Source organism: Polypterus senegalus, chromosome 9, assembly GCF_016835505.1.
Source record: "Polypterus senegalus isolate Bchr_013 chromosome 9, ASM1683550v1, whole genome shotgun sequence".
NCBI classification, from domain to species: domain Eukaryota; kingdom Metazoa; phylum Chordata; class Cladistia; order Polypteriformes; family Polypteridae; genus Polypterus; species Polypterus senegalus.
Window position 1 is genome coordinate 179,520,676 of NC_053162.1, and position 20,966 is coordinate 179,541,641.

At 46.5% G+C, this 20,966-nt stretch overlaps 1 protein-coding gene across 1 annotated transcript in view; it reads left to right on the forward strand.

Moving 5' to 3' along the window:
* The first annotated feature begins 738 nt into the window (after positions 1-738).
* The window catches only part of ajm1 (apical junction component 1 homolog), a 49,088-nt gene continuing 28,860 nt past the window's right edge, over positions 739-20,966 (forward strand). Inside the window, exon 1 of the mRNA XM_039764438.1 lies at positions 739-1,043. The gene's annotated coding sequence lies outside the window, so the exon portion shown is untranslated. The remainder of the gene's footprint in view (positions 1,044-20,966) is intronic.

The following is a 20,966-nucleotide window of genomic DNA, read 5'->3' on the forward strand; positions in this document are numbered from 1 at the left end:
GACATTGATATTACATGGCATAATACAACATTACATGACACATTTTATTGGCTTTACTTGACATAATGTGACACTGCATGACATAGTTCAACATAACACAACTGTGCATATGACATAAATAACTTAAAGTGGCATAACGTGACATGAAATTCTCAAACCGCTCAGTCCAGTTCACATTTGCATGTGGCCCGAGCCTATCCTGTCAGTATCAGGCACAAGAAGGAATGAGCCCTGGGTGGGATGCCACACACCCACAGTCACACTCACAACGAGACCACTTTGGAATCAGTCTTTGGATACCTGATGATATGTGGCACCTTTCATGGTGGCGACAGTCTTGTATGATGAATTTGGTAATCATACAGTCATATAAAACACCTTTCATGGCTAACTCCATTATTTAAGCTGCATAAAACATAACATTACATGATGTGACAGTACATAATATCACATAACATATAACTTGCTCAAGCCCACTCAATCCAGTTTAGGGTAAATGGTGCCAGAGCCTTTTCCAGCAGCATTAGGCACAAGCAGAAACCATCCATCCCTAGGTGGGGTGCCGTCCACCGCACAGCCCATTTTAAACACGTCCCTGCACTCACACTCACATAGGAGCCAATTTGAAATTAGCCTTTTGATATCTGATGATGTTTGATACCATCTTCTGTGATGGAAACCCTCCATGTGTTTTTCTCCCAACACTGCAAAGCTCTGCTTCTTATAGCAACGGCTTATCTCCAATCCGCGGCTCCTTTAAGAAGTAATTACGCTCGCTAGCCAGCAGGGGCAGCACCGCACCCGACAGTAGAGCACAGTGCTTCTCTCTGGTTGCTCGCCAGTCTTCCCAGTGCACGGCGCGCTCGCGGATGTAGTACACCTGCAGAGGCTTCTTGTGTCAACCCGCACGAAACAGTCATCGACCTGGCGGCCTGGCAATGGAACCCACCTGAATGCCCGGAGCTCCGACGAAACACATTTCCATCGCGATGATGATAAACGAGCAGGCGAAGATGCGAGCTGACGGGCCGACAGCTGCAACGGTAAGGGAGTTTGGAGGAGGGGAAAGCAAAGGGAAGGCAAGGAAGGGGACGGGCGCGCGCATCCCCGTCAGGGGATACGACTCCCCGCTGCGAATCGTCCAGGATACTGGGTCCACCTCTCGGACCCTTTAAAGGGAGAACATCGGCTAAGATGCACCGGGGTCCGGAGAAAGGGCGTCCTCCGCCGGAGAGGAGAGGAGAGGAGAGGAGATGCGGTGCGCAACAGCGGCGCAAGAGCCGTAGAGGGTGGGGGGGGATTGTGAACAGGAGGCAGGAGCCAGGAGAAGGGAGGCAAGTGCGGGCACGGGATGAGGATGAGCCTCGGCACGCGGCGTGAGTGTCCACGACGAGTGGCTGCATGTCTCTTGGTCCCTGGGACTGCGCACAACTGCTTGGTTTATAGCGTCTTTCGGTTCGTATCTGTAATGATGGCTGTTAAGAGGCACCAGCGGGGATTGGGATACTGCGTATCTTTAAAATTCACTTACAGTCAGAAAGAGCTACCAGTCAATATTACAACTGTAGAATATCTATGTAGGAATTATACAGACGTGTTTTCGTGTCTGCCTGTTTCTCCGATATATAGTACACTTGCTATCAATCTGTCATATAGCACCTTTCATTCCAGTCTTGCTGCCATACTTCATGTATCTGTCTGTCTGTCTGTCACTAATCGCTTGTAAGAGGCGCTCACAGGAATTGGTCTGCATGTCTATAAGACCCACTTAGCGGCAGATAAGCTGTCAGTCGATATTATAACTGTATAGTATCCAAAAAAAATGAATGTCACGTTTTTATGACTTTATCTGCTCTATAGTAAGTGCTTTACCAATCTGTCATATAACACATTTCATTTCTATCTCTCTAGTGTTTTCTTGTTCTTTCTGCCAATCTGATATATAATAGCAACACATCTCATACAGTACTTTCCCATATATCTTCTGATCTAACTCCTTTCATATCTGTGTCTATCTATTATATACCGCCTTTCACATGTATCTCTCGACCTATTAAGTAGTGCCTTTAAAATCTCTATGTATTTATAATTCTAATTCATTTCTGTGTTTATCAATGTATTGCATACTGCCTGTAAAATCTTTATGTAGTGGCTTGTGAGGGGCCCCCATGGGGATTGGCCTACGTGACAATAAGTTCCAGTTAGAGGGGGACACTGATATCAGTCAATGTTATAACACTCTATTCTCCATCCATCTGTCCCTCTTCTCAACCAACCTATCCACTAAATCTGATCTATCTAGTAATTGTATATTGTGTTTTTCATGGCTATCTGTTTGTGTGGTCTATAATAACAGTCCTATCTATCATATAGCACCTTTCATTTCTGTATAGCTATCTATCTATCTATCTATCTATCTATCTATCTATCTATCTATTGATCTATCTGTACTGTCACATTTTTCTATCAATCTATCGATATTTCTGTCTTATAGTACCTGTCTCATCTGGCTATAAATCTATCAGGTAGTTATTCTCTAACCTATATTTATGTATTATCTTATTCATTTCTGTGTTTATCTGCTGATTATAAAGTGCATTTTTATTCTATCTATCTATGTACTTTATAGTGCCTTTCTATCTGTCTGTCAGTCAATCTATGCAATGTTGTGATCCTGCCGACTATACTAAAAACAATATCTATTATATAGCACCTGCCACAGCTGTCTATCAATATATTATGTAGTGCCTTTCAAATCTGTCTTTATGTGTTGTCTGATTCCTTTCTGTTTTTATCTACCTATTAGATAGATACAGTATGAAAGGCACTATATAACAGATAGATGTGAAAGGCACTATATAATAGAGAGATAGATAGAAAGATTGATAGATGTGAAAGTAACAATCTCTCTATTATATAGTGCCTTTCACTCTGTCTGTTATATAGTGCCTTTCACATCTATCTATCTATCTATCAATCATATAGTGCCTTTCACTCTATCTATCTTCTCTCTCTCTCTCTATCTATCTATCTATCTATCTATCTATCTCTCTCTCTCTCTATCTATCTATCTATCTATCTATCTATCTATCTATCATATAGTGCCTTTCACATCTATCTATCTATCTATCTATCTATCTATCTATCTATCTATCTATCTATCTATCTATCTATCTATCTATCTATCTATCTATCTATCTTTCTATTTTTGCTCTATTTGATATTCTGCCTGCCCTGATGAGTTTGTGAGAGGTGGTCATCGGGATTTGTGTGTCCGTCGGCCCCTCTGAATTGTAGCCTGACGTGATGATGATGAGGAGGGTGTTTGAGTGTTTCTGGTGGGTGCTAACAAACTCTTTTCAAAATTGTATTGAGTCACTGGAGGGGGCAGCTGGTGAGTGTCCCATTTCGGAGGCTTTTCTTTTTGTGATTCCTGATGTCTGCTGCCGTCCCCACGTGTTGCCTGTCTGACTTGCTGTACCTCTTTGGTGTGCAGACTTGGTTTTCAGTTCTTTATCTTTTGTGCCAGCATGGTGGTGTTTTGTTCTGGCAGACACACACACACACACACACAGAGGATGAGCCGCTGGTTGTCTGTCACTCCCGACTTGATGCTTGTGTCATTTTGAGCCCAGGATGCCATCTTTGGTGAGTTGGCCACCATCCCACTTGCTGCCCCCTTTTAGTTTTCTGTGCCTTGCTTGTACGGGGTGGTTGACTGTTTGTGGTTCTTTCAAGATGAGTGGACAAGTAGAATGAGATGCATGGAGGGTCTGCTCTCACCCACTGTATAAAGGTGGTCAATGACGTCCCGCCGTCTCAGTTGGCCCACTGCCTTCGTGTCTGCTCACCTGCCTCGCTGCTCCGTGTTTTCCTAATTTTTCTGCTTGGCTTTGCTGGTAACCAGGAGACGCGAGGCACTCTGGCGGGCACAAGGAAGTAAAGTGCATATATTAAACATGGCCTCTGCCCGCTGGTGCTTATCAGAAACGGTCGGCATTCGGGCCATAAAGAGTTGATTGGGGGTGGGGGGGGAATTAGGGGTCTGTGATCAGCCCAGTGAGGCCAATGAGGTCACTCAGTCACTCGACTGCCATCACTCCTCACTTTCATGGTGTGTTCTCGTTTCATTTTTGATCTCCTAAATCACACCTGCCAGTCTCGCCTGCCAGCCTAATATAAACTTCATGTGCGTCACGAGACGCTGTCATTGCTGCCATCTTTGGACTCGGTGATGTGAAATCCATGGCAGGGCGCTGCCTGTTGTTGGTGACCAGTCTTGGATTTAAAGTGGCCCCAGATTGGAAGGGGGGGTTGTGGTGGTTGCTATTTTACTTCTAGGGGCATTGCCAGGGTTTTTACAGTTCCTTTTGTATTGTGCCAGTGCCAGCTGTTCTACATGCCAGTCTTGAGAGCAGGGGTGGTATGATGGAATGTGCGGGGGCTGGCAGGAGCCAACTCCAGGTGGGATGTAATTCCATGTTGTGTAAGACTACCTGTAAAGTTCCAAAAACCTGGGTTCAAGACCAAGGCCAGGCACTGGCACTGGCAGAGTGAAATTTTCATGTTCTCCCTCCCTGCGTCTTTCTATTATACCCATCCAGATCCTAAAAAAATGTACATTGTTGGCTAATTGGTGACTCTGAACTGGCTCTGTGTCATTGAGTAAGGTTGTGTGCCAACTGATGGACTGGCATGCCATCCAGGGCTGTCCGCACTGTTGCTCAAGTATACAGTATCCACTCACTGGGCACATTATCCGCGCCACTTGTATTAATACTAGGCAGTGGCTCTCCAAACAGCCTCTTGGCATGGATTCCACCAGACGTGAGATTCTTTCCTTTGAGGTTCTGGTCCACGGTGACTTGATGGCATCATGCAGTTTCTGATTGAACTCTTACCTCTTTGCCATCTTCTTGAGATCTGTTCACTTTGTGACGTGGAGCGCTGCACTTCTGGACGTACCCCTTTAGAAGACACGTCGATTGTGGCCATGAAGGGAAGCAAAATCTAAATAGGACAGTGGCATTCAAGCGACGACAGACTGGTAATTAAAGACCCCAAGTGTGCCAAGAAAATGTTCACCATTCCATTACACCCCCGGCAGCAGCCTGGACTATTGACACCAGGCAGGATGGGCACACGGACTGCTGCTGTTGGTGCCCACCACCTGTGTGTTTCAGCAGGAATGGAGAGTCATCAGGCCAGGCTGTGTTTGTCCAGTCTTCTATTGGCCGGTTCTGGTCAGTCTGTGCCCACTGCGGCCTCAGATTGCTGGTCTTGGCTGACAGGAGTGGAACCTGAAGGTGGTCTTCAACTGCCGTAGACCGTCCTCCTCGCGGCTCGAGGTGCTGTGCGTTCTGAGGTGCATTTCTGCTCGCCACAGTTGTATCGAGTGGTCAACTGAGCTACCGTACGTAGACAGTGTAACAATAGCGCCTTCTTGCACCCGTCCCGGCACAGACTCGCACGGAGGAACGTATATAAATCAATATTTTCCTTCACCTGTGGGGCACGTCTTCCCCGTGAACCCCACAGACAATACACCGTCCCAAACCACCTGGCACTACCACTCCTGCCTTGAAGCTTCGTCCTCTCCTCCCGACTCTGGCCACTGAGTGGTGGTGGCTGGCCCCTTTTATAGTCCACCCGGTCCCAATTGCACTTCCGGGCGGGGCTGAAGATTAGTCCAGCTGGGCTGTGAAATCCGGGCTGCACCCCCTAGTGGCCACCCTGGCTCCCAACCGGGCTGTGGACGACGCCATCTCCCATGGAGCCCTGCGGGAGGTTGGGGGATCACCGTCGGCCAGGGAGGCTGCCACCAAGCGTCCCGGGGGAGGTATTGTGTTGCCCATGGTTACTCCCCCGGAACATATGCAGTAGGGGCGTCCCGGCCGGGCCCGTCACAACAGATAGATAGGAAAGGCACTATAAGGATAGAACTTTATTGGTCCCCAAGGGGAATATTTAGCTTTTTACAGGAGCTCTTTATATAAATTGATAGAGAAATAAATATGGAGTGGTCTGGTGCCTTGAAGATTCACACCGGCGAAGAGACGGTGATGTGTTTGTATTGTTTTGGTGGAGATTCCAGGGACGAAGGTTTCCGACCCGCACGCACTCGGGAGCAGAGACAAAAAAAGCAACTGGTAATAAAACAATTAAAGAACGTATTAAACACTAATAAACAAAATATCACTACACGCTAAATAATCCCACCCCAGTCCCCTTACGCCGATGTACAAAAAACACGAAAACAAACCACAACAATACACACTCACTATAAAGTCCATGGAAAATGGGAACTGATGGAGGCAGATGGTCCAGAGATCAGCACGTTGAATGGGAATGTAAAGATAGTCAGTCAGTGATTGTCCAGCCCTCTATATCCCAACTACAGGGTCACGGGGGTCTGCTGGAGCCAATCCCAGCCAACATAGGGTGCAAGGCAGGAAAACAAACCCCAGGCAGGGCACCAGCCCACCACAGGACACACACACCAGGGACAATTCAGGATCACCAGTCCACCTAACCTGCATGTCTTTGGACTGTGGGAGGAAACCCACACAGACACGGGGAGAACATGGAAACTCCACGCAGGGAGGACCCTGTAATGATAGTCTTACTAGTATCACCTGATGAGATGAAGACGGGTGAATGGGATCAGGAGCTCTCCTTCACAGGATGACCGCAAATCCTCGGACAGTCCTCATGTGCTGGAAGACACCAGACAGACCATCGCTCAAAACAAGAGACGATCTCCAGGACAAAACAATGAGTCCGCAGGTATCAGAACAGAAGGTAGACAGACCAGAAACACACAAGACTTCTCCTCTTTTGGTATCACTGGCCTCCTTGTACCCAACAGCCCCTGCACCCTCAGAAGATGACCAACAACAGCCAAAGCAGGGGCTGCTGGGAGTTGAAGTTTCAATCTCCAATAGCGCCATTAAGGACAGGACACACAGACCGAGAGAGAGACGCACAAAGCCTCGGGCATGGAGATTGGCATGCCTTCCATCTAAACCTGGCACACCTTACTTAGTGAATGGCACTTAAAACGTTTACCCGCCTGGCCTGTTTTTGTTTTATTTGTATTTTTTTGGCTTTAAATATTTCATATCGAAACGAATTTTGTTTGTTCTTCACGCTGCTCAGAATCAAAGCGCGCCTTCCTGTCAGGCCTGATGTTGGTGACATGAACGATATGCAAATGAAGGAGAGGGTGGGCACGGTGCCAGTTTGTGTTTATCTCTTCACACTCGATTAGCACTAGTGGGCCGTGTTTTTTTTTGCTGTTATTGGATGACCCCCTCGCTGACTCATTTAGTCACCTTACCTCCAAATTGTGGCCTCTAAAGGTTGTGACGTCCCGATCCAGTGTGACCCCCCAGGTGTGCTCCTTAATGTCTGCCCCACTTCGACTCAGGACTCAGCGCAGGGAATGGCATCTGACAAAGTGAGGCGCCGGGATCTGAGGAAGGACATCCCGCAGAACACTCGAATATACAGGTGCATCTCAATAAATTAGAATATCATCGAAAAGTTCATTTATTTCAGTAATTCAATTCAAAAAGTGAAACTCATACTGTATATTACAGTGGTCCCTCCTCGATCGCAAGGGTTGTGTTCCAGAAGCCCCTGTGAGAGGTGAAAATCTGAAAAGTAAAAACCATACGTTTATATGGTTATCTCATATATATATATATATATATATATATATATATATATATATATATATGTATATGTGTGTATGTATATGTGTATATATATATATATATGTGTTTTACTCTGCTGGTTCATCCTGCTTCCACTTCCAAACCGCCCCTGCACCCTCAGAAGATGACCAACAACAGCCAAAGCAGGGGCTGCTGGGAGTTGAAGTTTCAATCTCCAATAGCACCGTTACAGCTATATACTGTGAAGAAACAAACACACGGACAAGTTCAAGAGTTTGGGGGGAAATCCCCCTGTAAGAGACGGCTGGCCGGGACGACCCTGAGATGGAAGGATGGGGTAGGGCAGGACATTGCCAAACCCCCCTAAAAAAACACTAGATGGCAGCTTCCCTGGACTGCAGTGGTGCCCCGGATTCCCGCAGGGCACTATGGGAGTTTGGCAGCACAGCCCCGCCGAGTACCGCAAGTGCCACCAGGGGACGCTGTGGGAAGATGGTGGGAGAACAAATTCACACTGAGCCCAGAAGAACTAATGGATTATGACAACAGAAGTCCCGAAATACTTCCAGGCTGATTAAAGAACTTGAATTCTCCGTCTGACCCAGAAGTGCTGGCAGGTCACATGGACAGAAAGAGCAGAAGCAATTCCGGGTCAAGAACTATGTAAAGGACTGCTGAAGAGCCAGCAAGTGAGCCAGAGCCGGAGTCTGGAGGAGTAGGACGGTGGCACAGTGGGTAGCACTGCTGCCTCGCAGTTAGGAGACCTGGATTTGCTTCCCTGATCCTCCCTGCGTGAAGTTTGCATGTTCTCCCCGTGTCTGCGTGGGTTTCCTTCCACAGTCCAAAGACGTGCTGGTTGGGTGCATTGGCGTTCCTAAATTGACCCGGGTGTGTGTGTGTGCCCTGCGGTGGGCTGGCACCCTGCCTGGGGTTTGTTTCCTGCCTTGCACCCTGTGTTGGCTGGGATTGGCTCCAGCAGACCCCCATGACCCCGTGTTAGGATATAGTGGGTTGGAAAATGACTGACTGGCTGAATTGCCTGTTTATTGTGGCGGAGGTGCTTGAGGACACTATAACAGGAAGAAGATTAAAATGTCTTCTTGTTGCTTTTAATCTGTGTCCAGGGTGTCTGTCTGTTGGGTTTAAAGGGGCAGCAGCGACCCCCTAACGTCCACACCCCATATAATGTCTTCAAATGACGAGTAATCACTAAGGACTGATACCGAGGTCAAAATGACATTTGACAAAACGAGCTTTGTATGGTGAACTGAAAGTGAGCTGGCAGGAAGTGATGTCATCAGGGAATGCATAGGAAGTGATGTCATTACGGAGGGACAGAAGGGTAGTCATCCGCACGGGGCCAGAAGTGGCGGTGGAGTCGTCACAGGGAGCCGGAAGTGGTATTTGTGCTCGAGTTTGAGGTAAGGGTGGTTTATTGTTCTTCTGGTGGTCTGTCGAAGGGGGCGAGGGTTGAGAGCGTTAGTCCTCTGTTCCTAACTGCTGTCCCTCCTTCTTTCATGCTCCTTTAGGCCCTTTGGCTGCCCCTAAGCACGCATGTGTGTGACAATGAACACACACCAGAGTGACTAAAAAGGAAGAAAACCTCTAGCTTGGTATCCCCAGTTCCCAGTGAGGCGCTATATAGACGTATTGCTGGTATTAAGGAGCCCCCCACCGCGTTTCTTGACCCACTTCTCCTGAGCGATTGATTGGCTGAAAGTCCTTGGTGTGTCACAGAGGGAGAGGATGTGCCGCGTTGTTCATCGTGGCACTCAGTTTCATCTTCATTCTGTCCTCCAGGGGGTCCAGAGGGGGTCCCAATACCTTAGCCTGCCCTTTTAACTCTTTCAGTGCTGATTTTTTTTTTTCTTTTATCCCAGGGCTGAACATTTTTCCAAAACCCTCAATTTTCGGCAAAGTATACAAAGCAATATCTTTTCACATATATCATATATCACATATGTAAAATATCTGTTGCTGTTTGCAGTGCCCGTTGGCCATCTCAGTGTCAGCAGCTGCATGGGGGTCCCGATCAGCACTCCTGATGCCCGTACCTCACTTTCATCTCCGGATCACCTGCACCAAAATAAAATAAAATACGTAACACATCATTCACTGAGTGTTTCGCTTTACTCTCTCGCCAGATGTTGATGCCATTCTAGGCTTTGTTTCTACACCTCCCAGCAACAGCGGCCCACCTATAAAGTCATGGGGAGTTTTGTCAACATTTACGGCCGATTGTCACCCTCTACCCATGGATGTCATTTTTAGTCACCACCTGCCATCAACCTGTGTTGTCGACATCCGCCCTAAAAGAGTTAATTAGCTTGTTGATCCGGTGGTCCTCTCTTGAAGCGATGTCACCGGGCCCAGCACACCATACTGGCTGTCACAGAGCTGAAGATGTGCAGGACGTCACCTCACACATTCAAGGAGCGACACAGTCTGCTCTGCCCTTTGTCCTCCAGTTCCTCCAGTAGACCAGCCCAACCTGTCACTAATGGGGACCCCCAAATACTTGTAGGAGTGGACCACCTCTCATTGCACCCCCTGATAGTGACCGGACATGGAGACTCTTTGGTCTGGTGAAAGTCCATAATCAGTGCTTTGGTTCTGCTGATGTTAAGGTGCAGGTAAATCTTCAAATACATACCCCCTGCACCCCCGACTCCTCTCCTCTGTCCCCGCCTTATCAACACCCCCCCCCCATAAGAATTTCTGCAGGTGACTGACCTGCTGTCATATTTGTAGTCAGAGGTGTGCAGGGTGAAGAGGGAAGGTGACAGGCCTGATCCTTGTGGTGCTCCAGTGTGGCTCACACAGTCCTGGGGTCTTCTCCACCTGCATATACCTGAGGTGACCCCTTAACAGGGGTGGCTGGATGGTATTGTAGGCCCAGGAAATATCAAAAAACAGAATCCTTACAGCGCAGCCAACTTTATATCTAGACAGATCATTGTTCCCCTGCCCCACCACTCCAGTCTTTGTCTGATAGGCAAACTGCAGTGGGTCCGGGTGGTCCACCACCAGAGGTCTCGTATAGTCCAGGACCAGCCTCTCAAAGGACTTCATGCTATTAGGCATAAGTGCCACTGGTCTGTAGTCATCAGGTGAAGAGGCGCCTGCCTTCTTTAGAACAGGAACAATGCAGGATGTCACCTTCTTGAGCGTTAAGGACAGACTGGACAGGTGACAAGAGCCTTTCTCAGGCCATTCTCCTCTGACCTCGCTCATCAAAAAGGCATTTCTGTCCGCACAGCTGCCCCATACTGGACGTTTTGTTTTTTCACACCATTCTGAGACTGTGGTTTGTGAAAATACACTCAAACCAGCCCATATGGCACCAAAAATCAGGCTGCAGTGTCGTCACTGACGTCCCCCATTCTGGTGTCTGATGTGAACATTAACTGAAGCTCCTGACCTGTGCCTGCAGGATTTTATTAATTGTGCTGCTCCCTCCTGATTAGATAATTGCATAGCTAAGCAGCTGCACAGGTGTCTTGCCTAGTAAAGGTTGTGGCCTCCAGGGGGCGCCAGTGAGCCCTGATCACCAGACACGACTACCACGGACGCAGCTCCAAGATCAAACGGAATCATTTAATTTGATAACAATACATTGACAGGCTTTTAGGTCCGCCCACACAGCGTATATAATCCAGTAAATCCAATACCTTTCCGTCTCCTTCCACCTCCTCAGTGAGCGTCGCTTCTTTTATGTTAGGGGGTCACAACACAGCACAGAAGCACTTCCAGGTCATGCAGAAGCTTCCCCACTGTGGTGAGAGAGGGCTGCCCTTCTGAACTCCTGGTCCCTTGGAAAACTGGCACCGTATCACAGCAGCACTGCCACCTTTCACCCCAAGGGGATAAACTTGTCCTTGATAACCAGTCTCCCCCAGTCTGCTCATTATATGATAAACCCAAGACTGGGACAGGAAGTTAGTGTCATCCAGGCTGGGTTGCACCTCTATTATGGCCTCCCGACCTGGTAAGGTATTGTTCATCATCCCAGATGAGATGTCTGTCCATCCTTTATGGCATCTATAAGGTATATAGTGCCTTTCATGCCGAACTGTTTTGCTTTAACTCTTTCAGGGCGGATGTCGACTTTTGTCTCAGTTTGGGGGTATAGGACGGTAATCCTCTGTAAATTGCAACAAAACTCGCCATTACGTTTTTTGCTAGAAGAAAAGTTAGTTTGGTGGATTTGACCTCCACAGCATGCATGTGAGTGAGTAGCAAAGAGTGGGCAACCTCTAAAATGGCATCGACAGCTGGTGAGACACCAGAGCGAAATACTCTGTGGGGGACGTTTTGTGTATTGTCGCTGAATCAGACTCGGGCTTGTCAGACTCCGATTTTGTTGCAAGTGATCTGAAGATGGAGATCGAAAATGACAGAGTGGTGCCAGCATCTGCTGATCGGTGCCCAGCTGATTCGTGTAGCTCATGCCACCTAAAGCTTTGGTGGACCACCACTTACAATGACATGAGGTACGAACCAGTTTGGGTCACACTGCAAAAACAGCCAGGCAGCAGGCCCACCATTGTATTCCTGCTGGCCATCGAGCCGCCCACGCAGCCACTGCTGCCAGAGACGCCAAACAGGTGCCAACAGCAGCAACAGACATTGCATGTGTGAAACCATTGCTTTGTGTGCTTTTTAGAAAACTGAGTTTTTTGGGGAAAAAATATATTGAGCCCTCAAAGAGTTAAGTGCCGTTGGGTTCTTTAAACCGTGGAAAGTGAAATCTGGAGATGGGGCTTTAAAATCTGTGTGAGGGTTAATGAGCTGCGCGCGGTTTGAAAAGCGAGATCTTTATGGGCCGAGTGAGAGCGGAGATGTCAGCCGCCAAGGACAGGACACACAGACAGACAGACAGAGAGAGAGAGAGACGCACAAAGCCTCGGGCATGGAGATTGGCATGCCTTCCATCTAAACCTGGCACACCTTACTTAGTGAATGGCACTTAAAACGTTTACCCGCCTGGCCTGTTTTTGTTTTATTTGTATTTTTTTGGTTTCATATCGAAACGAGAGATGGAGGGAATTTTGTTTGTTCTTCACGCTGCTCAGAATCAAAGCGCGCCTTCCTGTCAGGCCTGATGTTGGTGACATGGACGATATGCAAATGAAGGAGAGGGTGGGCACGGTGCCAGTTTGTGTTTATCTCTTCACACTCGATTAGCACTAGTGGGCCGTGTTTTTTTTTGCTGTTATTGGATGACCCCCTCGCTGACTCATTCAGTCACCTTACCTCCAAATTGTGGCCTCTAGCCTTCCTCATTAGGCAAAAGGTTGTGACGTCCCGATCCAGTGTGACCCCCCAGGTGTGCTCCTTAATGTCTGCCCCACTTCGACTCAGGACTCAGCGCAGGGAATGGCATCTGACAAAGTGAGGCGCTGGGATCTGAGGAAGGACATCCCGCAGAACACTCGAATATACAGGTGCATCTCAATAAATTAGAATATCATCGAAAAGTTCATTTATTTCAGTAATTCAATTCAAAAAGTGAAACTCATACTGTATATTACAGTGATCCCTCCTCGATCGCGAGGGTTGTGTTCCAGAAGCCCCCGTGAGAGGTGAAAATCCGCAAAGTAAAAACCATATGTTTATATAGTTATCTCATATATATATATATATATATATATATATATATATATATATATATATATATATATATAATGTTTTACTCTTCTGGTTCGTCCTGGTTCCACTTCCAAACCGGTCCCGCCCACACACAGCCGACACAGCATTTCTCGATTCCTATTCGTCCTCTTCCAAACCCTTCCCCACGCTGCCTGCTGCCTCCCATACACCTTGCTATTTTCGTTATACTGTGACGGTTGTTTCCTAAGCCTTTGTTATAAAATGAACGACAGTATCTTCTCTGTCGACAGGTTTTTGTACAACGTCGTCTGTATTCCGGGATCCGGCAACTGTCGTCCCCAGCAAAATACCTATTGAGAACTTCACAGGACCAAGTGAAGTTGAGAGAGAATCGGTGCGATATGTTCAGTGGATTTAGAGCAGCAGGTTATTATCCTGGCAGCAGAATTTTGAATAAATTGTAAGCGATGGATACGTTGTTGTGAGATGCCAGATAGAATAGCATTACAGTAATCTATACGTGAGGTGACTCGGGCATTAACCGATACTTTAGTACTGTGTTGCGTAAGAACAGGACGAAGTCTAGAAATGTTTGGAGATGGGAGAAAGCAGTCCGAGAAATGTTACTTATTAGAGAGGAATTATTTAATAATAATAATAATTATTATTATTTAATTGCCATTATTAGTGTATAAATGGATATAAATAATTGCATGTAAACGATTCGCCAAAATCTGTTGTATGTAAACGATACTGTTTAAAACGTTATTATTTTTTCATCATAAAACCCGGTTTCCACGTCTACCTGCATTAGTTTAAATGGCACTTTTGCCAGTCGCAATATGGCGGATACGCTGACTTATCGTGTCGACGGGGCAACACAGTGAATGTGGCATCTATCTATATACTGTAAGTCTATGCTCTCGACCACTGGCATTGGTTTCGCGCCTTGCTATTTTCGTTATACTGTGACGGTTGTTTCCAAAGCCTTTGTTATAAAATGAACGACAGTATCTTCTCTGTCGATGGGTTTTTGTACAACGTCATCTGTATTCTGGGATCCGGCAACTGCCTGTTCCTATCAGTGAGTTATTTCTTGACACAAACGGTTGACGAAGGCAATGCACTCTCACTACGACATAGGGCAGTGGATTTTGTTGCATCACATTGGGGCAGATTTGGAGACGTTCTTCCTGTTGTTCTTTCCAACTTAAGTCGAGTTATCACAACAAGTCACGAGTTCTATCAATACATTGCAACATCTGGAGTTTATGGAGGTGAAGCTGAAATTCAAGCTCTTTCCGAGATTCTTCATGCTACCATTGTCATTTACTTCAAACACGACCCTAACATCCCGCCTTGCATTACGTTTGCACATATTTGCATTAATCTACAACAACCAGTCTTCAGCCACGGTGGCTTTTTCTACGGTTAGATCTTTCGACTCATTATCTGTCGTCTCCAGCAAAACGCCTACTCACAACTGCGTCTTTCAGGAAGTATTTCTTTCTTCTTGATTTCTGAATTCCTTTCTCACCGTTTTCCGTTCCTATTCTTACACCGCTGTGTGCTACGGCGGGCGTCGGCTAGTTTTTGTATATTTTAAGCCCTTATAAACTCTATCAAACTCTTATAAACATGTCCAGCACAGTCATACAGCTTAAACCCTTTATATTCTCTTAGATATTAGGTAAGGTTCGTTAAAATTATGTATGTAAACACACGGGTTATATACAGTAAAACCTAAATGTTATTTTAAAGATATCGAGCGTCTCCGATATCACAGATGTTACAGCAATAAATACGTAGAATGCAAGACAAATTGTCTACAGTAAAATGTGTGTACAGTGACACTAAACGTACGTACATGTACTAAGTACGTTGAAAATGAGTTATGGGTACTCACCAACAATGACACGACGACTTGCCCGATAACGATGAGTTTAATTTTAACAGAGAAGAGCGTTACAGCTCTTCTAAAGGGGCCTCTTCAGGCGACTGTGTAGCACCGCCGTCGTCGTCTGGAGTTTCTTCTTCCACTGAAGGCGTACTACGCGGTGTTTTGCGGGTAAGGAACATCGTGATGGGCAGTTGCTGGCGCTGCCTTTTTCAGGAGCATTTCTAAATCGCAAAGAACGAATCATTTGCGGGTCCCATTCTTCAACCGATATCTGGAGATCTTTTGCCATTCGTAGAATGGTCGCGAGACGCTCGAGAGTTAGGCCGGCGTTGTCTTCCTGTGCTGTTGTTCCTTATCTTCCTCGCTCGCTGACTTGGTCAACTCGGCCAAATCTTCGTCGCTCAGCGTCTCGGAGTGGGCATCGAGCAGCTCATTGACGAAACTTGACTCTTTACACAGTGAAACACGTTGATGCTGAATGAGTGAGATGGCGAGACGAGACTTCCTGGTTAACGCAAAGCGGAATTGAATTCTGCACTCCATCGCTGAGCCAATCAGCACCCAGGAACTTAACCGCATGCTCTGGTTGGCTAGCTTCTCAGCCATCCGCCAATAGCGGCCCCTGTATGAAATCAACTGGGCGAACCAACTGAGGGAGCATGTACCAGAATTAAAAAGACCCGTTGTCCTCAGAAACCCGCAAACCAGCGAAAAATCTGCGATATATATTTAGATGTGCTTACATACGAAATCTGCGATTGAGTGAAGCCATGAAAGTCGAAGTGCGATATAGCGAGGGGTTACTGTACATCGATTCATTTTTATTTTTCATTTTCCTGATTATGGCCTACAGGTAATGAAATGTCAGAAAATTAGAAGATTACACAAGAACAATAAAAAAAACAAAAAAAAAAGATTCTTAATACAGAAATGTTGGCCTACTGAGAAGTCTGTCCATGTAGGCCCTCAGTACTCGGTCGGGGCTCCTTTGGCAGGAATGACTGCATCAATGCCATGTGGCATGGAGGTGATCACCCTGTGGCACTGCTGAAGTGTTATGGAAGCCCAGGATGCTTTGATCGCAGCCTTCATCTCGTCTGCATTGTTGGCTTTGGTGTCTCTCATCTTCCTCTTCCTCACAGACTCTCTATGGGGTTTAGGTCAGGCGAGTTTTCTGGCCAATCAAGCCCTGTGATACACACCATGGTCATTAAACCAGGTGTTGGTACTTTTAGCCTTGTGGGCAGGTGCCAAGTCCTGCTAGAAAATGAAATCTGCAGCTCCATAAAGCTCGCCAGCAGAGGGCAGCATGAAGTGGTGTACAATGTCCTGGTAGACAGCTGGCGGCACTGACTTGATAAAACACAGAGGACCAACACCAGCAGATGATGTGGCTCCCCAAATCAACACTGACTGTGGAAACTTCACACCGGACCCTCAAGCAACTTGGATTCGGTGCCTCTCCGCTCTTCCTCCAGACTTGGGGACCTTTGATTTCCAAAATGAAATGAAAAACTGACTTTCATCTGAAAAGAGGACTTTGGACCACCGAGTGACAGTCCAGTCCGTTTTCTCCTCAGTCCCAGTGAGAGGCTTCTGATGTGGTCTGTGGTTCTGGAGTGGCCTGACACAAGGAATGCTGTGACATTTGTAGCCCACGTCCCCGATACGTCTGTGTCTGGTGGCTCTTGAAGCACTGACTCCAGCCGCAGTCCACTCCTTGGGAATCCCCCTCAAATTCTTCACAATCCTCTCAAGGCTGCGCTTATTCCCTGTTGCTTGTGCCCCTTTTTCTCTGTCACATTTCTGATTGGATCAGCATCTGCTAAGGTAGAGCACAGGATACTGAAATTGAATACACTCAGACTACATAATATGACAGGAACATTCTCCATTGAGACAGGGTAGCAGTATCTGACAGGATCAGAATCTAATGAGTTAGGTCTTCAGAAAAATGAAATCTGACCATCTCAGGCTTGAGTGAGGAAAAGGTTTGAGACACAGAAAAAATCTGACTTGATCAGCACCCGATGAAGTGGAGCCGCAGGGTCAGACTATACAAATACAGAAGTGCAGGTCCGGCTGGCTCAGACTCCATTGAAACAGAACTGCAGGACAGTGATATCTGATGGGATCTTATTACAATGACGGTTGAGTTTTTAACATAATGAAATCTGACCGTGTCAGACCTGAGTGAGACAGAGGTTCAAGACACTGAAACATCTGCTAAGGTAGAGCACAGAAAACTGAAATGTAGTAGAATCAAACTACATGACAGGATCATGCTCCATTGAGACAAGGTAGAAATATCTGACAGGATCAGAATCTGAGTTAGGTCTTTTAGTAAAATGAAATCTGACCATCTCAGGCTTGAGTGAGGAAGAAGTTCAAGATGCTGAAAAGTCAACTGCTGTCTAACTGCTGGTTAATTGTATCTGACAGGATCAGAATCAAATGAGCCTGAGCCGAGGATAAGAAAACCTGACGACATCAGACTTTAATGAGGAAGAGGTTCGGGACGCTAGAAACATTTAATAGAACCAGCATCTGCTGAGACAGAACTTCACGATGATGAACTCTAATTGAATCAAGCTACATACTCTCACAGGATCAGACTCCACTGAGCCAGAGTTAGAGAGTATCAAATTCCAGTGAGGAAGAATGAAGATGGACTGTGTACGACTTGAGTGAGGAAGAGCTCTAAGACACGGAAAACTGACAAATTATACTCTGGGGGGACAAAGATGCAGGAAACGGAACTATGATGTGACTGGACTGTGGTGTTTAGGAGCTACAGGTTAGTTATATAGGAGAGGATCAAACTCCTCTGAGACAGAAGCACAAGGTGGCAACATCTGATATGATAATAATCCAATGAGACAGAGTTTTAGAAAATGAAACCTGACCATATCAGTGATTGGTGATTAAAAGATTTGAGACTCTGAAAATCAGGATTAGTGTAAGATAAGGTGAGTGGAAGGATAGCAAAATATAACAGGTGTAACAAAGGCGCTATATAGGTGCCGGCCCAACACAGACTGACACTGGAGGCACATACAGTCCTATGAAAAAGTTCTCAGCCTGCATAATAATTGACTCTCCTTTCAACAGTAAAGATCACAGTGGTGTGTCTTTCATTTCCTAGGAACATCTGAGCACTGCGGTGTTTTCAGAACAAAGATTTTTAGTGACGCAGTATTTAGTTTATGAAATGAAATCAAATGTGAAAAACTGGCTGTGCACAAATGTGGGTCCCCTTGTCACTGTGCTGACTTGAATGCCTGTCACTGCTCAATGCTGATTACTTGGCTGGATGAGCTCGTGAAGCCTTGAACTTCATAGACAGGTGTGTCCAGTCATGAGTGGTCAAAGGTATTTAAGGTGGTCAATTGCAAGTTGTGCTTCCTTCCCTTTGACTCTCCTCTGAAGAGTGACAGACAGCATGGGATCCTCAAAGCGACTCTCCAAAGATCTGAAAACAAAGATTGTTGAGTCTCCTGGTTTAGAGGGACGGCTACAAAAAGTCATCTCAGAGGTTTAAACTGTCAGTTTCAAGTGTAAGGAATGGAATCAGGAAATGGAAGGCCACAGGCACAGTTGCTGTTAAACCAGCAGGTCTGGCAGGCCAAGAAAAATACAGGAGTGGCACATGACAGGATTGTGAGAATGGATACAGACAACCACAGATCACCTCCACAGACCTGCCAGAACATCTCACTGCTGATGGTGTATCTGTACATCGTTCTACAATTCAGAACATCTGTATGGCAGGGTGATGAGAGAGAAGCCCTTTCTGCACTCACGCCACAAACAGAGTCGCTTGTTGTATGCCAATGCTCATTTAGACAAGCCAGATTCAGTTTGGAACAAAGTGCTTTGGACTGATGAGACACAAATGGAGTTATTTGGTGGCTTTGCTTGGCGGAAGAAGAACACTGCCTTCCAAGAAAAACACCTGCTACCTCCTGTCACATGTGGTGGAGGGTCCATCATGCTGTGGGGCTGTGTGGCCAGTTCAGTGACTGGGGCCCTTGTTAAAGTCGAGGGTTGGATGAATTCAACGCAATATCAACAAATTCTTCAGGATAATGTTCAAGCATCAGTCACAAAGTTGAAGTTACGCAGGGGTTGGATATTCCAACAAGTCAATGACCCAAAACACAGTTGGAAATCTACACAGGCATTCATGCAGAAGGAGCAGTACAATGTTCTGGAATGGCCGACACAGTCCCCTGACTTGAATATCATTGAAAATCTACGGGATGATTTGAAGCAGGCTGTCCATCAAATTGAACTGAACTGGAGAGATTTTGTAATGAAGAATGGTCAGAAATACCTCCATCCAGAGTCCAGACACTCATCACAGGCTATAGGAGGACAGCGTCTGGAGGCTCAAAGGAGCAAAAGGAGGTTCAACTGAGTATTGATGTCATATCTCTGTTGGGGTGCCCACATTTATGCACCTGTCTAATGTTGTTATGATGCATGTTGCATATTTTCTGTTAATCCAATAAGCGTAATGTCACTGCTGAAATCCTACTGTGTCCATAAGGCGTGTCAGATATTAAAAGGAAGTTGCTACTTTGAAAGCTCAGCCAATGAGAAACACAAATGCAAACAATTAGGAGGGGCTCCCAGACTTTTTCATACAACACTGTATAAAAAGTTTTATTTTTCTTCACCTGTGGGGCTCGTCTTCACCGTGTCCCACAGGCAGTAAACAGTCACAAAAGCACCAACCAAAGCAAAGCGCACACTACTTTTCGCGCCACCACTTCTCCCGGCAAGCGTTCACTGCTGTTATATTTGCTTGCTTTTCTGAGGGCAAATGCAATTAACCGGAGTTCTGTTGTCTTTATCACGCATGCTGTTCACCCGACACAGACAAGCGTGGGACACAAGTTCAAGTCACACACATTTTAATTTTCTTTTTTACCTCGTGGGAAACACCTTCCCCGTTTCCCACAGGCACAACACAGTCCCAACACAAGCACCGCACAAACACAATCTTCTCCTTCTCTTCCACTCCTCGGGTCAAGCTTAGTCTTCCTCCTCCCGACTCAGGCTCCTTGAATGGTGGCTGCTGGCCCCTTTTATAGCTGACCCAGAAGTGCTTTAGGTGCTTGACCTCCTGCCTCTGATTGCACCTCCAGGTGTGGCTGAACTACGACTCTGACGGGCCCAGGAACTCCTGCAGCGCCTCCTGGTGGCCACCCTGGATCCCAACAGGGCTGTGGAGAACTTCATCTCCCACAGAGCCCTGCGGGTATCTGAGGCACCACAGTCACCCAGGGGGGCTGCCACCAAGTGCTCCGGGGGAAATCCTGCGCAGCCCATGCTTGCTTCCCTGGCACATACACAGAAGGGGCATCCCAGCCGGGAATGGGCCCCAGGCGTCCATCACACAGGGTCAAAGCACAGATTTGATGTAATGTGATACCTGAAAGAGAGAGAGTGTAACAAAATAATGATATGTAAAAGGGTGCAGGCCCAATGAGGTAGAGCAGGGGTGTCAAACTCCAGTCCTGGAGGGCCGCAGTGGCTGCAGGTTTTCATTCTAACCATCTTCTTAATTAGTGACCAGTTTTTGCTGCTGATTACTTCTTTTAATTCACTTGACTCGGGCCCTTTAGTTGTTTCTTTTTCCTTAATTAGCAGCCAAACAATAATGAGACACAAAACAAGCTGCCACATCACACAATATCTGAAAATAAAGAAATGTGAAGGTTTCAGTAAGGTCGACCTCTCAACTCACCAAAACACTTTGACGATGT